Here is a 21826-nt window from a genome sequence, read left to right on the forward strand (position 1 = left end):
TCAATTCATTTACTAACTCCACGCAAATCCTTTCCTGGTGGTCTATATTCTTTTGACCAACAGGCGCCATAACACAACCCCACCCGCCCCATGTCCTGAAGAAGACCCGCCCCAGACCCGCAATCAAGGCGTCCAAGGGTCAAAACGTCGACGATATTAAAACCATTGGACCAGCACAAAATATTCAGTTAACCAAGGCCAACTAAAGTGGCATACAGAATTAATTATAATTAAATACTGATACTGGCCTTTAGATTGTTTCCTTCTCTTCCCACCCCTCCCTTACTAACACTTGTATATAAATTAACTTTTTCCATGTCACTAGTGCACTATACGTCACTATGTACTCACTGTATTTATAAGCGCCGTTTTATACAAACTAATTCTTGATTCCTTGATTAATCTTCATGTATTCTAAACAGGGTGTTTATGAATGAAAACAATTCATGGATTAAAAATATATCGTTACCCTGTTCCTTTTGGTTTGGATATGCATTTTGACTATGTTTTCAGTGGAGTATTGTCTAAAGTAACCTATGATTACTCAAAAATTCAGAGGGATTTATTCACATTCTGAAGCAATCAGGTTACATACCCGACAGAACCATTGTTTATATTAAGCTTTATTGCTCAGGTTCTGAGGGATACTGGGTTACCCCATAGCGTTTTTACAATACAGAGTTTTTAAATAAGCCAGATTGATAGAGGTAAGAACATGGCTATTGATTTGGTTTGTGCAATTGCGGTGGACTTGTTTTGGAGCTCGAATCACTACACTCATTAGATACTTAATTAGGGGTATCCTCCCTGTGTTCTGTCTTTAATATCTGTTGGATCAGTATTGGACTGGGGCCTTGAGAAGTCTGTAAGAAATTAGTGAGTGCGGCTTCCCTGGATCCTCTTGGCTATCAACCCATTTTTGCATATATAGAGGGACTTTCCTTTCGGTAAGAACATTAGTCTTTAAGCCATGGGGGAAAATAGAGTTTCAGTCTAGTAGTACAAACTTATAAATAGGACCCTTTTCAATTCATGATTTTTGTGTCCTTTTCCTCCTTTGTTTGTTTTCCTTCCCTGTTTTTCCATCTCTTTTCCTTTAGAACGGACAGTGTGTACCTGGCCCTCGTATTGAATAGACATACGGAAAATTATCTGTCATGTCATAATCTTGTTTTAACGTCTACATGGCTAGTACATGACAAAAACAACATACAGGAAGAAGGTTAGTGTTACTAGAGTTGAGTTACAGGGATAAAGGGGAGAGGCTCCTTTGGGAGTATATCTCATACTTATGTGTATCTAGGTAATAATTGAAACCCGGCGAATCACGGAAGTACTACCCGTTTTCCCATGGTGATTGTAACTGACTTAAATCACAATCAGGAACACATTTGGAATAAGTATGTTTTTACTACCTCTGGATACTTATTTAACCTAATATGAGATATAGGTGACTTTGAAGCATCCATAGAGGAGAACTCTAGTCATGTCCAATGATGTAAATAGAATATGACTGAATAATTCCTTTATATCCCTTATAATAAGGCATAGAGACATCAGGCACCCAGTTGTGGGTGTAATTCCATTCAAGCAACAGAATTGGAATGTTTAGACTTAACTTTGTAGATTGATGGACCTGGTGAGAACGTTGTGCTTAAGGAACCCCATTAATATCATATAAAACATATGAGGTGTCCCCACAGATACTCAATCTTCTAGTTTTGGGTTAGAGCAGACTAAAAGCAATAGTCGAAATCTGGATAAATTAACCGCATGTAGGTAGTAGGTGTTAGCCAAAGATGAAATATAGATGACTGTTATTTTGTGAATGTATGAGTAAGTAGCAACACTTGGAATGTGTCTGGAGACTCTGTTTTGTGTCAGGTATGCAGATCTCACTGCGTTTTAATCAGGATATTTGACCGTCCATTGGGCGGTTTGTTTGAATTTTTGTATATTGCACAATTATTTTGGACCACAATTAATATGTATTGTATTGTCCCTTTTTGCATTTTAGTACATCACTGGTATGAAGTATATGCCCTGAGGAAGGCTTTGCCGAAATGCGTTGGTCTTTTACATCTGTAACCAGTGCTTTCAAGATTAAACACATATGTTCAGATACATTTGTGACGGGTCAACTATATTCTTTAGGGTTATTTTGTTCCAGGTTTTGTCTCCCAACCCTTTTCACCTTCCGGTGTGGGGACACACTATATATCGTCTGGTGGTTGAAATATGTTCTCATTGACTTTTATGTATTAATGAATTATTTTCATCAAATGAATGTATTTTTATGATGTTTACGTATGTATGTATTTTCTTGATTTTTGACAAAACACATTTTTTATCATATAAAAAATGAAGTAAAAAAAATAAAAAGATAAAATATTTTTTATATATATTTATATATATATATATCATCGAAAAGTGCCCCGGATCATGAGAACGCCACTCTGCAAGGATAGGAAACATTCCTTTTATTATTGCACTAAACACGATCACAGCCCCAGTTAATTTCAAAGCTTCCCAACGCGTTTCATTGCCTCATGCCATTTCTTCAGGGGAAATGGGGAGACACAGCAAAAACCCGGTGCAGTACTTCAAACAATTTTATAGTTTGTGTTTTTTACCCACAATGCACGATTTTTCTGTTACAAACTGCTTACTGGACTTAGAAGTACTGATTCAAACCCTTTTCACTCGGGTCCGGTTTTGATGTCCATAATGTTTTTAACCCATCTTTCTTTAATGTTCATAGCCCTCCAGTGGGTTCCAGGGCTGCTTTCATGTTTTCTTTCGGCAATCCTTAGCACTGGCAGGCTGCTCCATTAACAGCCTGTTAGACCTGGCTTTTCAGGCGGTGCATTCTCTGCGGCTCGGAGCCTGCCGCATATAAATCATCCAAAAGTGCCCCGGATCATGAGAACGCCACTCTGCAAGGATAGGAAACATTCCTTTTATTATTGCACTAAACACGATCACAGCCCCAGTTCATTTCAAAGCTTCCCAACGCGTTTCATTGCCTCATGCAATTTCTTCAGGGGAAATGGGGAGACACAGCAAAAACCCGGTGTGCTTGGCATGCCAATGAATAGGCAGCGCCATCTCACATTATTATACAACTCGCTGTCTGGAACGGTGGCTTGCAGGCGTCCTTTATTCAGCAAGTGCTAAGTGCATGTTTAATCAATGCTACATCACACTCGGATGAGACTGGGTGATATGCTATGCCAAGCCCAGAATCCCTCAGACGCGGCATCGAGGACGGTGAATGCAGGTTTGGGGCGCTCCCACGACTGTTGTCACGGCTCAGCCTCGTGCATACATTCCTCAATATCTGGGGCACTATCGCGTAGTGGAGTGAGCATGTGAAGTACAGTTACAAGGCGCCGTGAGTGGCATCTATTGGCAGCTGATGAGAAACCAAGCACGAAAGCTCGTCGGGAGGGACTGTCAAGACGCAACCACTCGTAGACAGCAAATATTTCAGAGCGCAACCTTTGTTCTCCATTGTTTCCGAGCCCTCCCAACAAGAGACGTGCACTGCTGTTTCATTCAAAACCTTCACCGCAAGAAAGAAGGAAACCAAGCATCTGTGAGGACGGGCCCCTTTTAATGCCGGAGATCGACACCAGAGATCATCATCCTTCACTCGCGCTGCCTAAATGGATTTTTGATGTATTGCCAGGCTAAGTAACTTTTCTCTTTGTCAGACGGCCTACGTGGACGGGGTCGTCTGACTTCCTCTCGTCGCAAAAGGTTTGTTATCTTAATGGGGCCATGTGTTTGGCTCCATAAAGATAAGAAACCTTTTGCGACGGGAGGAAGTCAGAAGAGCCCATCCAAGTGGGCCGTCTGACAAAGAGAAAAGTCCACATCACAGAAAGCTCTTTCCCAATGGCTGGCCACCGTTTAGCATAAACGGTGACGACGGCCAATGGGAAAGAGGGGCGGGGCTTAAAGGCAGATACTGAAGCTGACCAAAAAACATAAAATCTCGCCAGCGAGACTGCGCATGTCCGCAGCCCACGCAGGCGAGACCTAAAGTAGATATGTGCTATACTGTGATTATATTCTTTCACACTGCGAGTCATGCTCCAGTTCTAAAAACTCTACCTAAATGGGCACAGAAAGACTGTTAAAGCTGTCTAAGACATTTGAGAATAATTTATGTTTTTCTTTTTCATCAAAGTGACAATTTATGTCTGTCTGGACCAGCTGAACAGCATGTCATTTGGAACAAGCATAGGTAAATACATTAGGTTTTATATATGTGATTAATAATAATACGTTTTTTGTTGTAAGTTACAGCTGGCTAAGTAGTTGTACAATATAAGTTACAGAAAATTTGTTAAAGTGGTATGACTTGTTTATGTACAAAAAGGCAATATATTGTGCTGTTACTAGTAGTACAGTGCGGGCAAGTAATAGCAGAATTTTGGAAAATGGAATGAAAGATGGAAATTATAAAATTAATTGATGTAATAGCAATATCATGTGTTTAGAGGAGTTCTGGTAACGTTTAAGTCCGGTGCCACTGCACCTGCTGCACCATTTAAATCATGTCTCTAGTGCAGTGGTCTTCAAACTTTTTGAGGTCGAGACCCCCTTGTCAATCTTTTTTAGGCGTAAGGACCCTTCTGACAAAAGTTTCTAGAAACTGGTTCTCCTCATCATCAGCATCTATCGACAACCTTAAATGCCCCTGTTAGACCTGGCATCTTTTGGCATGTTTCCTGCGTTTTTTTCCTTTGTGACCTTCTTATGAAATACAGTGTATTCCAGGCCATTTCCCTACACAAATTGCTGCATAGCACCAACTTAGCAGGATTGTTTTTGTACGGGAAGAGGCACCTTCCTTCACCAAAACAATCCTGAGGGGCGTTTTCCTATTTCAATATGAGCTGCAGAATGCAGCACACAAGGAAAGATGAAAAAACGAGGAGAAATGAAAACATTTCTCCTTGTTACTCTTCCACTGGAGAGGCGTCCGTTTTTGGAGTTGCCCCAGGTTGACATGATTTTGTAAATAGGGGGCAGCATCAAAATCCATGGACTTTGCGTGGGAACCCCACGCAAAGCCCATGGAACACCTCCTTGATGCAGAGTTCGGCAACGCAGTGACTTGCGCTGCTATGTCTTACTCCATATCTATGTGGCAATACAAAGCCATCCAGGGTGACTTTGCACTGCCTCATAGGTATGGTTGAGATGCTTGCGCCGCCGGAGCATCAAAAAAGTGATGATTTGGCGATGCAAGTCTCTCATACATAAGCCCAAAATATTCTGTAAGTTTTTTAGGTCTTCACCTTCAAGTATTTACATATAAAATAATGGGCAGCGTAAATCAAAAATAAATAAAAAAAAGTTATTGCTCAGTGGGAAATACACTGTAGTACATTATAACATTTCTAATAGTTAATGCACTGCAGAGGTCTGTGTGTAACCAGAGAACCATAGAATTAAATCTTGATTGATGCAGTGGAGAATACTGGTGTGTATTTTTGGTGGTATGAAGCCACAGCCTGTGAGGGAAACCACTGTGAATATGCAAGTCAATTTTCTATTCTTGCATTACACACAGGGTAAGCTAGAATGCTGCAAAACGTTCAAATAGTTTTAAGATAAAATGGTGCTTTCAAAATGTAGGTTTTCAACACATCTTTAGGGGCTCTAAGGGCTGTGTAAATGCAGTTAAAATTAAAAGCAAGAACTTCCCAGCCCAGTTGTTAACTTTTTGCCCTTCCACTCAAAAAAACTCACTTTCGTCTTCGCAAAGAAACAGAACTGCTCCCAAGCATCATATACACTTGCAGGTTAACTGATAAGGCTCATTTGCCTTTTATTCAGGCAAAGCAGCTGATAACGATCTCAATTCGAGATCCCAGGATAGATGTCTTTTTGCAGGGACAAGTAAAGCTGTCTTTTTGCAGGGACAAGTAAAGCTGGGGAATCTGCAACCCCCTTCCTAGAGCTCCACGACCCCCCTGGGGGACGTGCCCCACAGTTTGAAGACGTCTGCTCTAGTGCCTTCAAGATAACTTATGTGACTGCCTGTTTACAAGAGAAATATAGCAATATTAGGTGTTTAGAGGAGTTCTGACAACTTTTTGGCCCGGTGCTACTGCACCTGCTGCACCATTAAAATTATGACTCTAGCGCCTGAAAGATAACTGCACCTGTGACTGCCGGTTTAGTTGAGAAATGTAGCAAAAATCGGTTTTGAGGGGGTGCCTGGAGCTTTTGGTCCCAGTGTCACTGCCCCGGCAGCACTATTGAAATCATGACTCTAGCGCTTGCTAGATAACTGCACTTGAGACTGCCTGTTTAGTTGTAAAATATAGCAATAATTGGTGTTTAGAGATGTTCTGATCAATTTTGGGTTCAGTGCCACTGCACATGCTGCACCATTCAAATAATGACCCTTTTGTTGCCTGCAAGATAACTGCTCTTGCGACTGCCTGTATAGTAGTAAAATATAGCAATATTAGGAGTTCTGACAACTTTTGGGCCCGGTGCCACTACACCAGCTGCTCCATTCAAATCATGACCCTATTGTCTGGAAGGTAACTGCATTTGTGACTGCTTGTTTAGTAGTAAAATATAGCACAGCTCTTGTATATTAACTATATTTTTAAGCATAGTTCTTCCCAGCAGCTCCGCTGTGTTCTGTTGCGGCGTTCAAGACCACAAGCCCCCCCCCCTGGTAGGGTTCAAGACCACCCTGTGACTGCCGTTGTCTCTGAAATTACTTTTTCGTTCTCGCTGCCCACATAGTGCAGTTACCGCATTTTTGTTTTTTGTCTCGTTGTCTTTTACCCTCATTTAATTTCTTACTGTACTTTCTGTTGCCTGGATTGTTTTATTTTGCCCTCCTTCTGGTTGCCCTTCCATTGTTACTACTCATTTTTTCCCCCCATTCCCACCCCGTCTCCCAGCTGCATGCCCCTCCCCCTACTTAATGGCAGCCACTACACAGTCGCGCCGATGGCGCGCCAAAGCCGTGCCTAAGGCAAGTCCATCTGTGCCCGTCTGCACCCGTCTGTGACACGACCGCAGCCAGTGCCATGAACCCTGAATCTCCGATGCCCCACTGATACAACTCTGCCGCCCTCCACGCACTCAACTCCGGAAGACACGACGACTGCCAAAGATCCACACCGAACACTACCCATGGACAGTTATCCTGCAGACACTGCAGACGATCATTTACCATCAATTGCACCCCCATGACTGCTGAATGCTCACTGGACGCCCGCACCACCAAAGACCTGACATTCATCCTCCTCACAGTACTCTCCCTACACAGACACGCCGTAGAGAGCTGGGACCTGCTCGACACCCTCTCGCCCAACTTCGCCTTCTTCACAGAAACTTGGACCGACGCCTCCTCCTGCCCGACATCGCCACCGACATCCCAGACGAATACTAGATACAGAGAAAAGACCGCCCCTATTGCCCAGGAGGAGTCCTTGCCATCGCACACAAGAGCTCCCTCCAACTCTCCACCTCCAGCACGAGCGTCCCCCACTCCAACACAGAACACCTCCACTTCAAGATCCAGACTAGGCCCAGGACCACGCTGTGCAACACCCTCACCTACAGACCCCCCGGACCCAGCACCCAGTCCACAACCACCATTGCCGACCTAGTCGCACCCCACACCATCACCTCTATGGACTACATCCTACTTGAAGACCTGACCTTTCACCTTGACAACCGCAATGACCAAGACTCCATCACCCTCCTTCACAACCTCTCCAACCTCAGACTGAAGCAGCTTTACACCACCCCCACGCACAGAGCAGGACACACGCTGAACCCCATCTTCGCATGAGGGACAACCATCCACTTCAGCTACACCTCTCAGCCCCTCTGCAAGGATCACCACTGCGTACACTTCACTTTCAACGCCACCACAGCACCCAATCCTGCCCACGCCTGCCACGAAGGAACTGGAGCAAGATCACAGAGGAACTCCTCAAGACCACCCTGCTCCTAGACCCCCCCTGCGCCACGACCAACGCCAACTCCGTAGCCAAAGAATCCACTGCTGAATATCGAGCTGCGCTGACAAGCTTGCACGCCGACAAACAACGCCTCCTGAAGGCTGCCTGGTTCAGGCGCTCCTGCAGATGCCTCAAGAAAACCTGGCGAAACTGGAAAACCACGGAAGACCTGAACAGCTACAGGAGGGTATACCACCAGCGCATAAGAGACACCAAACAGACTTTCATCAAGAACAAAATCTGCACCGACGCAACCAACGCGAAAGAACAGTTTAATGTCATAACGCAATTCACCCAACCTCTCAGCAAAGCCACGATGTCACACCATCATAGGACCTCTGCAACAAGCTCAGTTCCTACTTCCATCTGAAAATCAAGGTCCTCTACGACAACTTCGACGTTCAGCCGCCAGACACCACCCCCCCACCAGCGACAACAAGACAACCATAACAAACTAGGATTCGGCCACTGTCGATCACACCACTGCAACCATGAAGAACACCCATTCAGGTGCCCCCTTGGACCCCTGTCCGCCGCCGCTGCCATCGCACCCAAATTAGGATGGACCATCAATGCCTCCCTTGAATCCGGCATCTTTCCTGACTTCTGGAAGCGGGCAGAGGTGAAACCCCTCCTCAAGAAGCCCTCAGCCGACCCGACGGACCTGAAAAAGTACCGGCCCATCGCTCTCCTCCCCTTTGCTGCCAAAGACACAGATACATTTGTAAACGCTCAGCTGACCACCTTCATCGAGGAGAACTCCATCCTAGACTCATCCCAGACCGGATTCCGCAGCAACCAGAGCATCATAACCGCCCTCCTCACCACTACCAATGACATCCGCATGCTACTCGACCAGGGCCACACTGCGGCCCTCATCCTACTAGACCTCTCTGCAACTTTCTACACTGTTTCACATCGCACTCTCACAGCCAGACTCCATGTTGCTGGAATACGAGGAACTACCCTCAACTGGACCCAATCCTTTCACTCTGACAGAACCCAGAGGGTCAGACTCCCTCCCTTCCTCTCCGCACCCAAAGAGAGTACCCCAGGGATCATCGCTCAGCCCCACGCTCTTCAGCATCTACTTGGCCCCCCTTGCCACCATCGTCAGACAGCATGGGCTCAGCATAGAGTCATACGCCGACGACACCCAGCTCATCCTCTGCCTCACAAAGAACCCCGAAGACCCCAGACTCTGCTTTCAGGAAGGAATGAAGAACGTCGCAGCCTGGATGAAAAATAGCTGCCTGAAGCTCAACTCAGAGAAGCCCGAGGTCCTCATCCTCGGATCCTCCACCTCCACCTGGGATGACACCTGATGGCCCACCGCCCTCGGTAGTCCACCCACCCCTACTGACTATGCACCGAGCCTCAGCATCATCCTCAACTCCTCCCTCACCATGACGTACCAGATCAACTCCGTCGCCTCCATCAGTTTCAACTGCCTGTGCATCCTCCGCAAGACCTTCAAATGGTTCCCCCCCAAAGGCAGGAAAACTGTCACCCAAACACTCATAACAAGCAAACTGGACTACGTCAACGCCCTCTATGCCGGAATTAACAGAACTCTCCTACACAATCTCCAAACCAACCAGTACACCGCAGCCAGACTCATCCTCGGGGCCCCATGGCACGAACACATGACCCAACACCTACGAGACCTCCACTGGCTCCCCGTCAAGAAGAAAGTAACCTTGAAACTACTCACCCACGCCTACAAACACCTCCACAATATCGGACCCAAATACCTCATTGAGAGGGTCTCCTTCCACATACCCAGAGGAACCTCCGCTCTGCCGACCTCACCCTGGCAGAGACCCCCTGCATCTGCAGAAACAGAGCTGGTGGACGAGCCTTCTCCTACATCGCAGCCAAGACCTGGAACGAGCTCACAGTCAACATCAGACACTCCCCTACCCTGCACATCATCAGGAAGAACCTCAAGACCTGGCTCTTCGACTGAACCGGAGCTGCAACCCACCACCCACCCTGCCCAGCTCCTTGAGAGCCTCACAGGTAGGTCACGCGCTTTATAAAATCCCTGATTGATTGATTGATTGATTGAAGTTTATTGAAGAGAATATGCATTTACATTGGAAAAGATAATCATTATGCATACAGCCATAAAATTTAAATGGAAAAAATGTAGAAAGTAAAAGAAGAAATAAGTGGGGACAACCTCCCTAAAGGAACAATGCACACAAGGGAGCAAACAGCACTTTTGGTGTCATGATGCATTCATTCATATTGCGCTTTCCTTATTTTTCATATGGCCTACTCCCTTGCGGTGTATGCAGAGTGGTCTGCCTGCCTGTGCCTGCAGCTGTTTCACACAGGGATGTTTTCAGCATGCGCCCGCACCAGTGTACATGGATGAATGCATTCAGCATGGCCCAGTGCTCATGCGCCTGCACCAGTGTACATGGATATATGCATTCAGCATGGCCCACTGAAGCATGCACACGTACTAGTGTACAGGAATGCATGCATTCAGCATGGCCCAGTGACACATGCGTGTGCACCAGTTTACATGGATGCATGCATTCAGCATGGCCCAGTGACGCATGCCCACACACTAGTGTACATTGATGCATGCATTCAGCATGGCACTGCGGCACGTGCGCCTGCACCAGTGTACATGGGTGCATGCATTCAGCATGGCCCACTGAAGCATGCACATGGACTAGTGTACATGGATGCATGTCTTCAACATGGCCAAGTGATGCATGCGCGCGCACCAGTGTACATGGTGCATGCCTTCCGCATGGCCCACTAAAGCATGCATGCACACTAGTGTACATGGATGCATGCATTCTGCATGGCCCAGTGATGCATGCGCGTGCACCAGTGTACATGGATGCATACCATCAGCATGGCCCAGTGACGCATGTGCGCGCACCAGAGTTTGCTGCCGGTGTGTGGACGGATTTCAGTCCCATCTTAACCCCGGGTTTGGCCCAAAACAGCTCTGAGTCTGTAAATGTACTTTCATGCTCTCTCTTAGCAGAGTGTGCAGATCTTTACACCATACAAGCGGGGTTTTATTAGATACCAGATAGCCCGGGCACCCTAAATAAAAGTGGCCCACATTTGCGCCCTGCGCCTTTTCGGTGTATTAAGTATTCTGAAAAGAAGAGGTGGGGGGCTGTTTAAGAGAGGCAAGTTTACTTGACTTTACTGAGTTTGAGGCCGCCTGTAGACTCTGCATACATTAATGGAAATTGTAAGGTCCGACCCAACACCAGTGGGACCATGGGGCAAGCCCTGGGAGTGCGGTCGGGGCTTCAACTGACTTCTAGGGATCGGGGGCAGGGAGCAGGCCTAACTTAATGGCGGAGCTTTAATAAGGGACGTCCACACTGTAGTTCACTTCATGCCGTCAGCCAATTGCGCTGACGTCGTCATTTATTATATACTCCCTGGTCCGAACCCGGCCCAGGGAGTTGAAGGTGCAACAATGTTGTGCAGTGGCCGGGTGGCTCACTACATCCCATCCAACCAATGGAATTTGTGTGGGTGCTAAACAATTAACAATAACATAACATATCATAACTCAAATAACTTAGTTACTGTCCATCGAAACTCAATCTCTTCCTGGCTGTTCAGTACATGAAGTCTCTCAGCCTCGAGCTGGGTTCCGGATTGCTTCGCAGTCTGCTATGCTGGCTTCCCCGCGCTTTCCCGGATGCTTCCTTTGGCTGTTCTGTGAAACACCTCTCACCGGTCGCTGGTCCCTCCAAGACTCCTTCCGTAGCTCCCTCTCGCCGGTCCTCCTCTCGGGCGTACCCTTCCGTCGGCACTTCCTCATCTTCACTCCACCCTACGGGCTCTGATTCTGTCATACCCTCTTCGGGGTTCCGGGCCATTTTGAACTAGGACATGTTGCGGGCTATCTACTGGCTGCCCTTTCTGGCCACAATCATTTTCCCTTTTATCTGTACCACCTGCCACAGGTCTCGTTCCAAAGGGGAGTGAAACTTGGACCTGGGATGTCTGTCCTTTACAACAACATAGTCCCCTACCTCGATAGCTGCTGGGCGGGCTCCTCTCTTTTTGCTTGCCCTGTCGTTGTTGCGTTGGTCCTGGGATTGTCTTGTGTCCAGAACTGCCGGAGCTCACTGATCACTGGTAGGTATTCCATCTCACACTGCCCGCTTCAACAGCAGATCACTCGGAGCACACCAGATGGTGCAGTAGAGGGTGTGCCGGTACGCTCTCAGGAACTGGAGAAGCAATTCTCCAAGTTGCCCCCTTGGTCCACCCCGATCCGCAGTGCCATGTTTAGGGTCTGCAAGAACTGTTCCACATCCCCGTTGACTTGTGGCCATTGGGGAGTCACTCGGCGATGTTTGATACCGTGCAGGCTCAGATATTCTTTAAAGTCCTGACCCTGGAACGGTGGCCTGTTGTCTGTTCGTATTTCCTCCGGCATTCCCAGGAGTGCAAATACCTTCTCCAGCACTGGTCGGTCACATTTGAATGCTGTAGATTTGACCACCGCCATCACAGGAAACTTGGAGTGGCTGCAACTAGCACCACTGTGTGTCTTCCATCAGGAAAACTGTCAAAGTCCAAACTCACTAGCGCCCATGGTGTCATGCTTGGTCCCTCTGTAATGACAGGTGCACCAGGCGGGTCAGCCCCTGTTATCAAACATGCGTGGCATCCTCGTACCTTGTCCTCTACGAGGCGGTCTACCCCCACGAACCACACTTTGGATCGCAGGTGTGCTTTGGTCTTTTCAACTCCCTGGTGGCCCTGGTGTGCCAGGTCCACTGTTCTTCACTGAAGGGCAGCGGTATCACTATCCGAGTGCCCCATAGGAATATGCCATTTCCATCTTCACTTAATTCCTTCCGGCACCGCCACAGACTCTCCCAGTACTCTTATTCTTCCTCCCGTCTGTTGGTCCTTCTCTTGCAAGAACCACTTCCATTGATTGTCACTGAGTGTTCGCTTCACAGCTTGCAGGCACTCATCCTGTCTGGTAGCCTCCTGGATGTTCTCCAACAACAAAGCTTGGGGGCATGCTTTCTCCATGACCTGGTGCACGAAGGACTCTGTCCCTTCATCCACATTACCCTTACTACCATTGTGCGATGCAATAGGGTGTCTTGATAGATAGTCTGCTGGGTTGTTGGCTCACGGGCGGTACACCTCTCAAATCGATAATGCTGGATCTGGACTGCCCATCGTTCAATCTGAGGTGGACCATTCCGAGCCGTGCCAGCGAATAGAGGTACCAGAGACTTGTGATCGGTGACCACCGTGAACATATGCCCACACAATTAGATGTCAAAATGTTGACATGCCCAGCGAATGGCCAGCGCCTCCCGCTCAATCTGAGCGTACCTCATCTCGACCGCTGTGAGCGCCCTGCTGGCATATGCGATCGGCACCCACTCCTCTTGCCTGGTCTTCTGGTGCTGTACTGCCCTCAATCCCACTGGACTGGCGCCCACGATGAGTTCCATGGCTGACCCTGGTGAAAAATACGCCACTGTCGCTCCTTTCAGTAGCGCACACTTGATAGCATGGAATGCTCGTGCTTCATCCCCAGTCCAATGTCACAGCACGTCCTTCTTTGTTAGTTTCCTGAGGGGTTCAGATATCGTGGCAAGATGAGGGATGAAGCAGACACAGTAATTGGCCATGCCTAGAAAACTCCGGACTTCTGATTGTGTTTGGGGAATGGCTGCTGCTCTGATTGCTTCCAACTTGGCGGGGTCGACTTGCAGGCCCTTCGCAGATAAGCAATATTCCCAAAACTCCACCTCGTTGGCATAAAAATCACACTTGGCTCGATGTAGCGTTAGTCCTTGTTCGACCAACCTCCGAAGAGTCGCTCGCAGTCATGCGTGATGCTCCTCCAGTGATTTTGAGAAGATGAGGATGTCATCACTGACATTGATTACGGCCTACGAGCCCTGACAGTGCTTCACACACCACTTCCTGGAATACTTCCGCTGCTGAAGATACTCCAAAACTTAGCCGTTTGAAATGGCGCAGCTACACATGCATCGAAAATGTTGTTATGTAGCAACTCTCTTTGGCTAACTCCAAATGATGGTACCCCGAGTTCAAATCCACTTTGGAGAACCATTGTCCCCCTTGATGTCGGTCACTATTTCATCGATAGTGGGAGTGATATGTCTCTCTCTGTGTATAGCTTTGTTTGGCAGTCTCATGTTGAAGAAGAGTCCGATAGCGCCGGGCTGGTTGGGTTTTTGCGATATCACCAACGGCGATGTGACGGTCCCAACACTTTCTTGATTACCCCTTCTTTCTCGAGTCGCTCCAGTTCAGCTTCTACCAGCGGCCGGAGTTGGAACGGCACTCTCCGGTGTCGGGGTGCAATTGGCTTGACGGTTTCGTCAATGTGCAACTGGACTTCCACTCCCTTCAGGCATCCAAGCCTTCAAAAGAGTTCTGTAAATTTGTCCAGTACCTGGTCCACCTGCGACTGGTGTATGTGTCTTGCGAACATCACTAGACCCAGATCCTCTGTGGTGTGGCAGCTCAATAACGATCCCGCACGGTCACGTGTGACATTGAATCTCGTGGCTGTAGCTCTGTCTTTATGCTTGACCACCACATCAATTACCCCTTGGAGAGGGATTGGCGTGCGGCCTCCGTAGGTGAGTATTTTAGCGGTGGTGGGCATTAGCCACGGTTTGGGTCGGAGCTCACTGTACTGCGCCGCGTCCAGGATGTTTACTGATGCTCCTGTGTCGATGAGCGTCTGGATGCAGTTATCCCCAATCCATATTTGGCATAACGGGGGTGGTCTCTTGTTAGTGTTGACCCCTCAGATGTTAGACACCACAAAGATGTTATCGTCGTCATCATCCTCGGCAATTTCCAGCTTCTGGCAATGGCTATCCAGATCTTCTACTGCCTGAGTGGTATTGGCACTTCTCTGGAATATTGGTCCTTTTGGTCTGCTTGTGCTGGATCTTGCCGCGTTCTGGCACACTTTTGCGAAATTCCCATATTTGTTCCACTTAAGGCACTGTCTTCCCTGTGCCGGGCAGCCTCTTTGGGAATGCGTCGCCAACCTGCAGTTCAGGCACCCTGTCCTCGTGTGCCGCTCTTCGGGGGTACTCTTGGGTGTGGCCCCTCTGCTGTACGTCTTCTGAATTATGTCCACCCTCTCCTCCTTGATGGATGTAGTGTACAGAGGTTGCGTGTTCACGGATTTCTTGGTCAATGCCACCTCCATTTCACCATCCCTGATGACTGCCAGCTCATGCGATCTCTGTAAGACCAATTTGTCATCCAACGATATCCTAGGTTGTTGCAGGATCAGTTTGCGCAGTTCCAGGGACTTGCATCCCACGATGAGTTGGGCCCTTGTTTTGAATGACCGATCCATCCCAACACAGGTGCTTGCCAGTTTTTGCAGACGTGCGAAAAACATTTCAATCGACTCATCCTCCTTCTGCTTGGCCTGTCGCAGCTTGAAGTGTTCGAAGTCGGGATTGACTTGAGGATCATAAATGCCTGTTCAGGGCCCTGACTGCTTTCACATAGTCGTTGCCGCCGCCCGTGTCTGGTAGATCTTGGAAAAGATTGTAGAACTCATCACCCCCCATTAGGAGCATGGTGGACCATTTCACGGCGTTATCCGTTACCCGGGTGGCCAGAAAAAATTGTTCTCCAGCTGGCCTAACCATTTCCGCCACCGGGGCGCCGCCGTTGCTGGGTCCGCCAGCTGGCTGAATTCGGGAAGAACCTTCACCGCCATGTGCCCTGGTCTCACCCCTGCAGCTCCAGTCTCTGGAGGCACGGTTGTCACCTGTGGAGTAGTCATGATGGAGCCGTCTCCCATCGATGTAGATCGCCTGGTTCCTGAGTGTACCTGCGCTCCACCACTCCTGCTCCAGCACTCTGACTTCTTGTTGGGCCAACTGCGCAGTTCTTGTCACCACACTCACTGAATAGTAGGGTCAGCTCCAGATGGCCGGTGCACACCCAGTTTATGCACAATGCCCACAGTGCTGCAGGCCAATCTTGCTCTGCAGCCAACCCCACTTGCACGGGCGATGGCTGAGGCCCAGCGCTCTCTCAGCGTTATTGTCTGGAGCACTGCCGTCTGCAGCCAGGATCCTTTACCCCCTACACGGGCTGCAAACACATCCTGGGCCCCTCGCTGGGCCTTGCACTCCTGTGTTGGCACGCCCTCCGTGGGCCTTCCGAGGCCTTCAGCCACGACAGTCGCACCTGCGCACTAACGCCCAAGCGGCCTCCGCTTCACGCGCTGTGTGCTTCTACCGCGTGCAGGCATGCACAGCCTCCCAGACCTCCTCCTCCCTCACTGCTCCCCCACGCAGGCACCTTAGTGCAGTACCGGAATCCCGGCAGGCACCGGGGGCTCTATACACCACCGAGACCACAGCGGCAGCCGCCGCACACAGCAGCGCTCCCCAGCAGCCATCACTAGCGCTGCCGCACATCTCTCCCAGCCAACGCAGGGGCACGCGTGGATCTTCTAACTCCCTCATCGCCAGTGTAAGGTCCGACCCAACACCAGTGAGACCTCGGGGCAAGCCTGGGGAGTGTGGCCGGGGCTTCATCCGTGGATTGGGTTGCAGGGAGCAGGCCTAACTTAACGGTAGAGCTATAATAAGGGACGTCCACACTGTAGTTCAGTTCACGCTGTCAGCCACGTGCGCTGACGGCATAATTTATTATATACTCCCTTGTCCAAGCCCGGCCTAGGGAGTTGAAGGTGCAACAATGTTGTGCAGTGGCCAGGTGGCTCACTACAGGAATGACACCCCCACCCCCGTGGTAAAAAGGAGGCAATATAGGCCGCTCGCACCAGAAGGGCAGAGACACAATCCACATCTGCCACTCCTCTAACCCTTACCTCCCTGCCCAGTGCACCTGTCTGCACGGCCTCGCTGATGATGGTACTAGAGTCACCCAGAACCCTGCAGTCCTGGGCAGGTCCACCCCCTGTGGGCATAGCTGGCATCCTCTGGGGGGGCACTGGGGCATCGTCCGTAGGTCGAGCCACAGATTTCAATCCATCTGGCCGGAGCGAGGTTAGTTTGGGGCCGTGATTCCATGGTGTACTTTACATCCCCTCTTCCTGGAGCCGTGGGATGCACGCACCACATCCGGTCTCTGCCACCGCCTTCAGGTGCATTTCAGTCCGGCCAGGGGTTTGCTGGGTGGGTCCAACCTGGGTCTGTACAGGGGTTTGCTGTGGGGTCCTGCCTGGGTCTGTCCAGGGGTTTGCTGGGGGTCCTGCCTTGGTCTGTCGGGTTTGCGGGGGGGGTCCAGCCTGGGTCTGTCCAGGGGTTTGCTGGGGGTCCAGCCTGGGTCTGTCCAGGGGTTTGCTGAGGGTCCAGCCTGGGTCTGTCCAGGGGTTTGGTACTGGGGTCCAGCCTGCGTCTGTCCAGGGGTTTTCTGGGGGGTCCAGCCTGGGTCTGTCCAGGAGTTTGCGGGGGGTCCAGCCTGGGTCTGTCCAGGGGTTTGCTGTGGGGGTCCAGCCAGGGTCTTTCCAAGGGTTTGCTGGGGGGGTCCAGCCTGGGTCTGTCCAGGGGTTTGCTGGGGGTCCAGCCTGGGACTGTCCAGTGGTTTTCTTGGGGGTCCAGCCTGGGTCTGTCCAGGGGTTTGATGGGGGACCAGCCTGGGTCTGTCCAGGGGTGTGGTTCCCTGCCCTCGCCACGGGCAGTTATTGTGTTTGACCCTGGTAGTCCCAAGCTCCTCCAGCAAATTATCACAGGCCGGACGAGCAGTTTTCCTTCCTCCTCGGGGAGTTCCTGGTTCACTAGCTCCTTGAAATGAGCACCTCTGATGCCCTTTAGGCACTGTGAAGGCAGCTGAGGTGAGCAGGCCCCTGCAGCTGCTGCTGTTTTATCAAGGCTCATACATCAGTGCTAACAGTGCTGGTCTATTTGCATCAATCCGGGACTTCTTCGTCCTGAGAGCACACACAGATCCCCCCCCCACCCCACCACAGTGTGTCAGACGCATCTCAGCCTTTAAGAATCGGACCTCTTCGGAGCTGGATGATCGGGTCCCTTTGACGGAAACTGTAGAGTGAGGGGGTGTATAGTACCATTCACAACCTGGCCCCTCGGCGGCCCCTTCATCATTGCAGTCTCTGCTCGCCCAGCCAGTGTCTTGTCTCTGAACACAGCACAGGTGGGGTGGCCGGGATATTAACAAAGCAGTAATCTGGGAGAGGTACCATCCTGGAGTGCGTCACCCTCCCCAGAGGTACCATCCTGGAGTGTGTCACCCTCCCCAGAGGTACCATTCTGGAGTGTGTCACCCTCCCCAGAGGTACCATCCTGGAGTGTGTCACCCTCCCAGAGGTACCATCCTGGAGTCTGTTGTTGTTGTAAATTGGCAGCGATCAGGTTAGCGTTAGCAGAAGCTATCCTGTATTTAGAGGCTATCTTGCCCGTTCTGTGGAATCCATTTTGTATTTCTGGCAGCCATCTTGTTTGCCATGTGCTACCTCGTGTTCACCATGTGCTCTGTCCTACCTTTCTGTTAACTGCTCATGTATTGTGCCTAGAGACAGGTTATATTTAGCTTCTTCTGCTTCACACATGCTCAGTTGAGCTTGCAGCTGTCCTTGCAGCTGTCCCTAGTCTGTAACTGTCAGGATGTGTTCACCAGAATTAGCAACTGTTAGCTCTTCCCACTTGTTGACTGTGCATTTTCTGTATAACCATATAAGTACCTAAAACCAGCATTTTGTACTTGTACCGCCTTCATTTGAGCCCCTGTGTGGTATAAAAGGACCAAGCTCATTCCATTCAGGGTGCTACTTCATACACTACCGAAGGGTGTTGTGTGAATGTAGTTCCACCTCATGAGGCTTAATAAATCTTGTATTTTCTATTCCAGTTTCTGTGCAACTTCTATTCTATGGTCTGAGGACTTTGTGCAGAAAAGGGAGAACCCCTAGCACTGGTAGGCCTTGCTGAGGCCCACTACTACAAATTGGCGCTTCCAACGCGGGGCTCATCGGCGACTCGGATGCCCGAAGGACTGGTCGAAAAGAAGGATTGGAATCTCGCTTTGGACGCGATCGCTGCCGGAGGAGACCTGAGTCTTGGCAACCACTGCGTTTTTCCTTTCTTTCTGATCTGACCATCGAGGTGGTGCCGGTCCTCAACTGAGATCTCTTCTGTTGATTCGCCGTGCAGTGACCATTTGGTCGATTTGAGAACTTGGCAGTTGGAACATGGACACCATTTGATTGGTAAGAGTCGTTCTGCGGCACTTGCTGTTGGTTTTTGATGCCTTGGATTGGTAAGGTAGTTTAGTAACACTTACTGTGGCTTTTGATTTGAAGGATTGGCCAATATTTGTATTTGTATGTATGTAATATATAAATTGCAATTTATATAGGCAGGTAATGAGGCGCAACGTACGAATAGTACCTTAAGCGCTACTTTGATTATAATACTGCATATTTTGCACTATTTGTGGCATGCCTGTTTCCAGCACACTACATAGGATGTGTTGCTTTTGTAGAGGTACCAGTTTGAGACTCGATGAAGCACAACCGGGCCCCCCGGAGGGGACGCCTAATAGGGATATGTATATTAAGTATGGTATTTCTTCATTAATGTACAGCATGTTATGGAATAAATATACTCGTAAGGATCCTGAGTTGCGTTGGCCTATGCATGGGTCATTTGATTTGCGAAAGATTCAGTATGTGGAACAATGTATGTTTAAGCGAAAGACTAGGCAAGGTATGTTTGACTGTGTGCGAATGTGGGAGAAAGAAGTGCGTGAACTAATGAAGCGTGAGCAAGTCTTGATTGAAAAAGAACAGCGAAAGAACATTTATGCGAAAACATTAGAGTTAAAAAACAAGGAAACGAAAGAACTAAAAGAGAGTAAGGATAGGGAGCGCCATTTACAGGTAACTGGCCAATACGCTGGTAGGCAAACCCTTTATCCTATCCTTAATAAACCACAAGATGATTTCTTGTTATTAGATCGTACTTCAACTCTGTATATTTTCCCTTCCTCTCCTCATAAGTCCGATGAGGAATCTTCTACAGATCAGGATAAAGCGCGAGAATCTTGTTCTATGTTGCCCACTGCGCGTTCTGCTGAGCTTAGATCTGCTGCTCGTAAAGCCGCCCGTAATACTGCTTCTCCCTCTGAACTTTTAGATGACATGAAGAATTGGCAGGAAAGGGAGCAAGTATATTTTACAGAGGTGTTTGCCGCAGAAGTAGTTGAACGATTTAGGAAACATTCTGAGGAATTGGAGCCTGTTGATATAGCAAATGATTGTAAGCAAATGCATGATCGTCTTTTTCTCTTTTCTCAGGTGGCTGACTCTATCAGGCGTTTGGTTAAATTACGTGTTGAGGCAGTCCGTTTGCGAGAGGAGAAAAAGGCAGCAGATGCAGCTGCACGAACATCTCAGACCGGCGTGGCACAAGCTTCTATCTACGGAACAGATAAGACTATGATAGTTCATGCAAAACCTATGCGGGAAGCTGCGCCTTTGTATGTTCCTCCTAGAGGCTAGGGAACAGATGATGATAAACGTTCTGCTGATTCGTAGGGTTACTTTATTTATAATTAGGTCTATACTCCTTGGAATAGAGTGGATGTTATGGCCCTTAAAAATGCATTGCCTGATCCGCGCAAAAATCCAGCAGCTTTTTATGAGGAAGTTGAGGGTGCTATTAGCTCTTGTACTATGACTTTGCCTGATATTGATTTGTTTTTCGGATTGATATTGCCGCCTGACGTGTGGAGAACTGTGCGTAAAGTTAATGATCGTGCAACTTTGGGGCATTACGGAAAGAGTTAGAACAAATGGATGTAGAGCGGGAGCCTGCAAAGAAACCGTGTAAATTGATTGTAGATCTCCCTACAGCTATGTTAGTTAAGTTAAAGACGATTATTCCCCCTAAAAAGATAGATTGGACTGTATTAGTGTCGTGTAAGCAAAAGGCAGATGAATTGGTTTCAGATTTCTTTACACGCTTTGAGGAGGCATTCCACGATTTTAGTGGCCAGTCATTGACAGATGACACAGGTAGGCATCTGTTTGTCGATAAATATACCGCACACCTTTTGCCAGGAATAGCTAGTCGCCTAAAGGCCAGTGAGAGTACATGGACTACCTCTTCTCCGGTTTCTCTTTTGACAATGGGTCAGTATTATGAACGCCAGGAATTAGAAGCGAAGGGTAATGAGGATAAAAAGACTAAAGAGTTGAAAACGAAGGTTATGTTGGCTCAGGCTTATGGTCCGCCTTCTAGAGGTAATGATAGAGGTGGACGTGGATCTTATGGTTTGTCCTTTCCTTCCTATACTTGTTCGAATTTGTCTGTTGACCAGTGTGCGTACTGCAAGAAATTTGGACATTGGATTTCTGATTGTCCAGTGCTGCGTGCTCAACAGTGTCCACTTGGTCGGGGACAAATGAGAAGTCGTTCAGGATATTCAGGGCCTAGAGGAAGCATGAATGATTGCGCAAGGTTTGACGCAAATACACATGGGCAGGATGGGTTTAACACGTTTTTGTTTTTTTTTTAAACCTTTATTTTCAGAAAAGTCATACAAATACAGACCTACAACCCCACAGGGCCAGTCAGTAATAATCCGCAACACAGTCGAAAAACAGCACAAGGCCCATCAACCCCCGGAATCAATCGCAATGTTTACACGTCAATAAACAGGGTTGGCGGCTGTAAGAGAACAACAAAAAGGTTTCACATTTTATATTTATAAACAAAACAACACAGAAACAAAGTCCGAGGTGAGACTGTTGTCGGAGTGACCATATCCACCAGCAGGGGGGG

This window comes from Lissotriton helveticus, chromosome 8 (assembly GCF_964261635.1).
Source record: "Lissotriton helveticus chromosome 8, aLisHel1.1, whole genome shotgun sequence".
NCBI classification, from domain to species: Eukaryota; Metazoa; Chordata; class Amphibia; order Caudata; family Salamandridae; genus Lissotriton; species Lissotriton helveticus.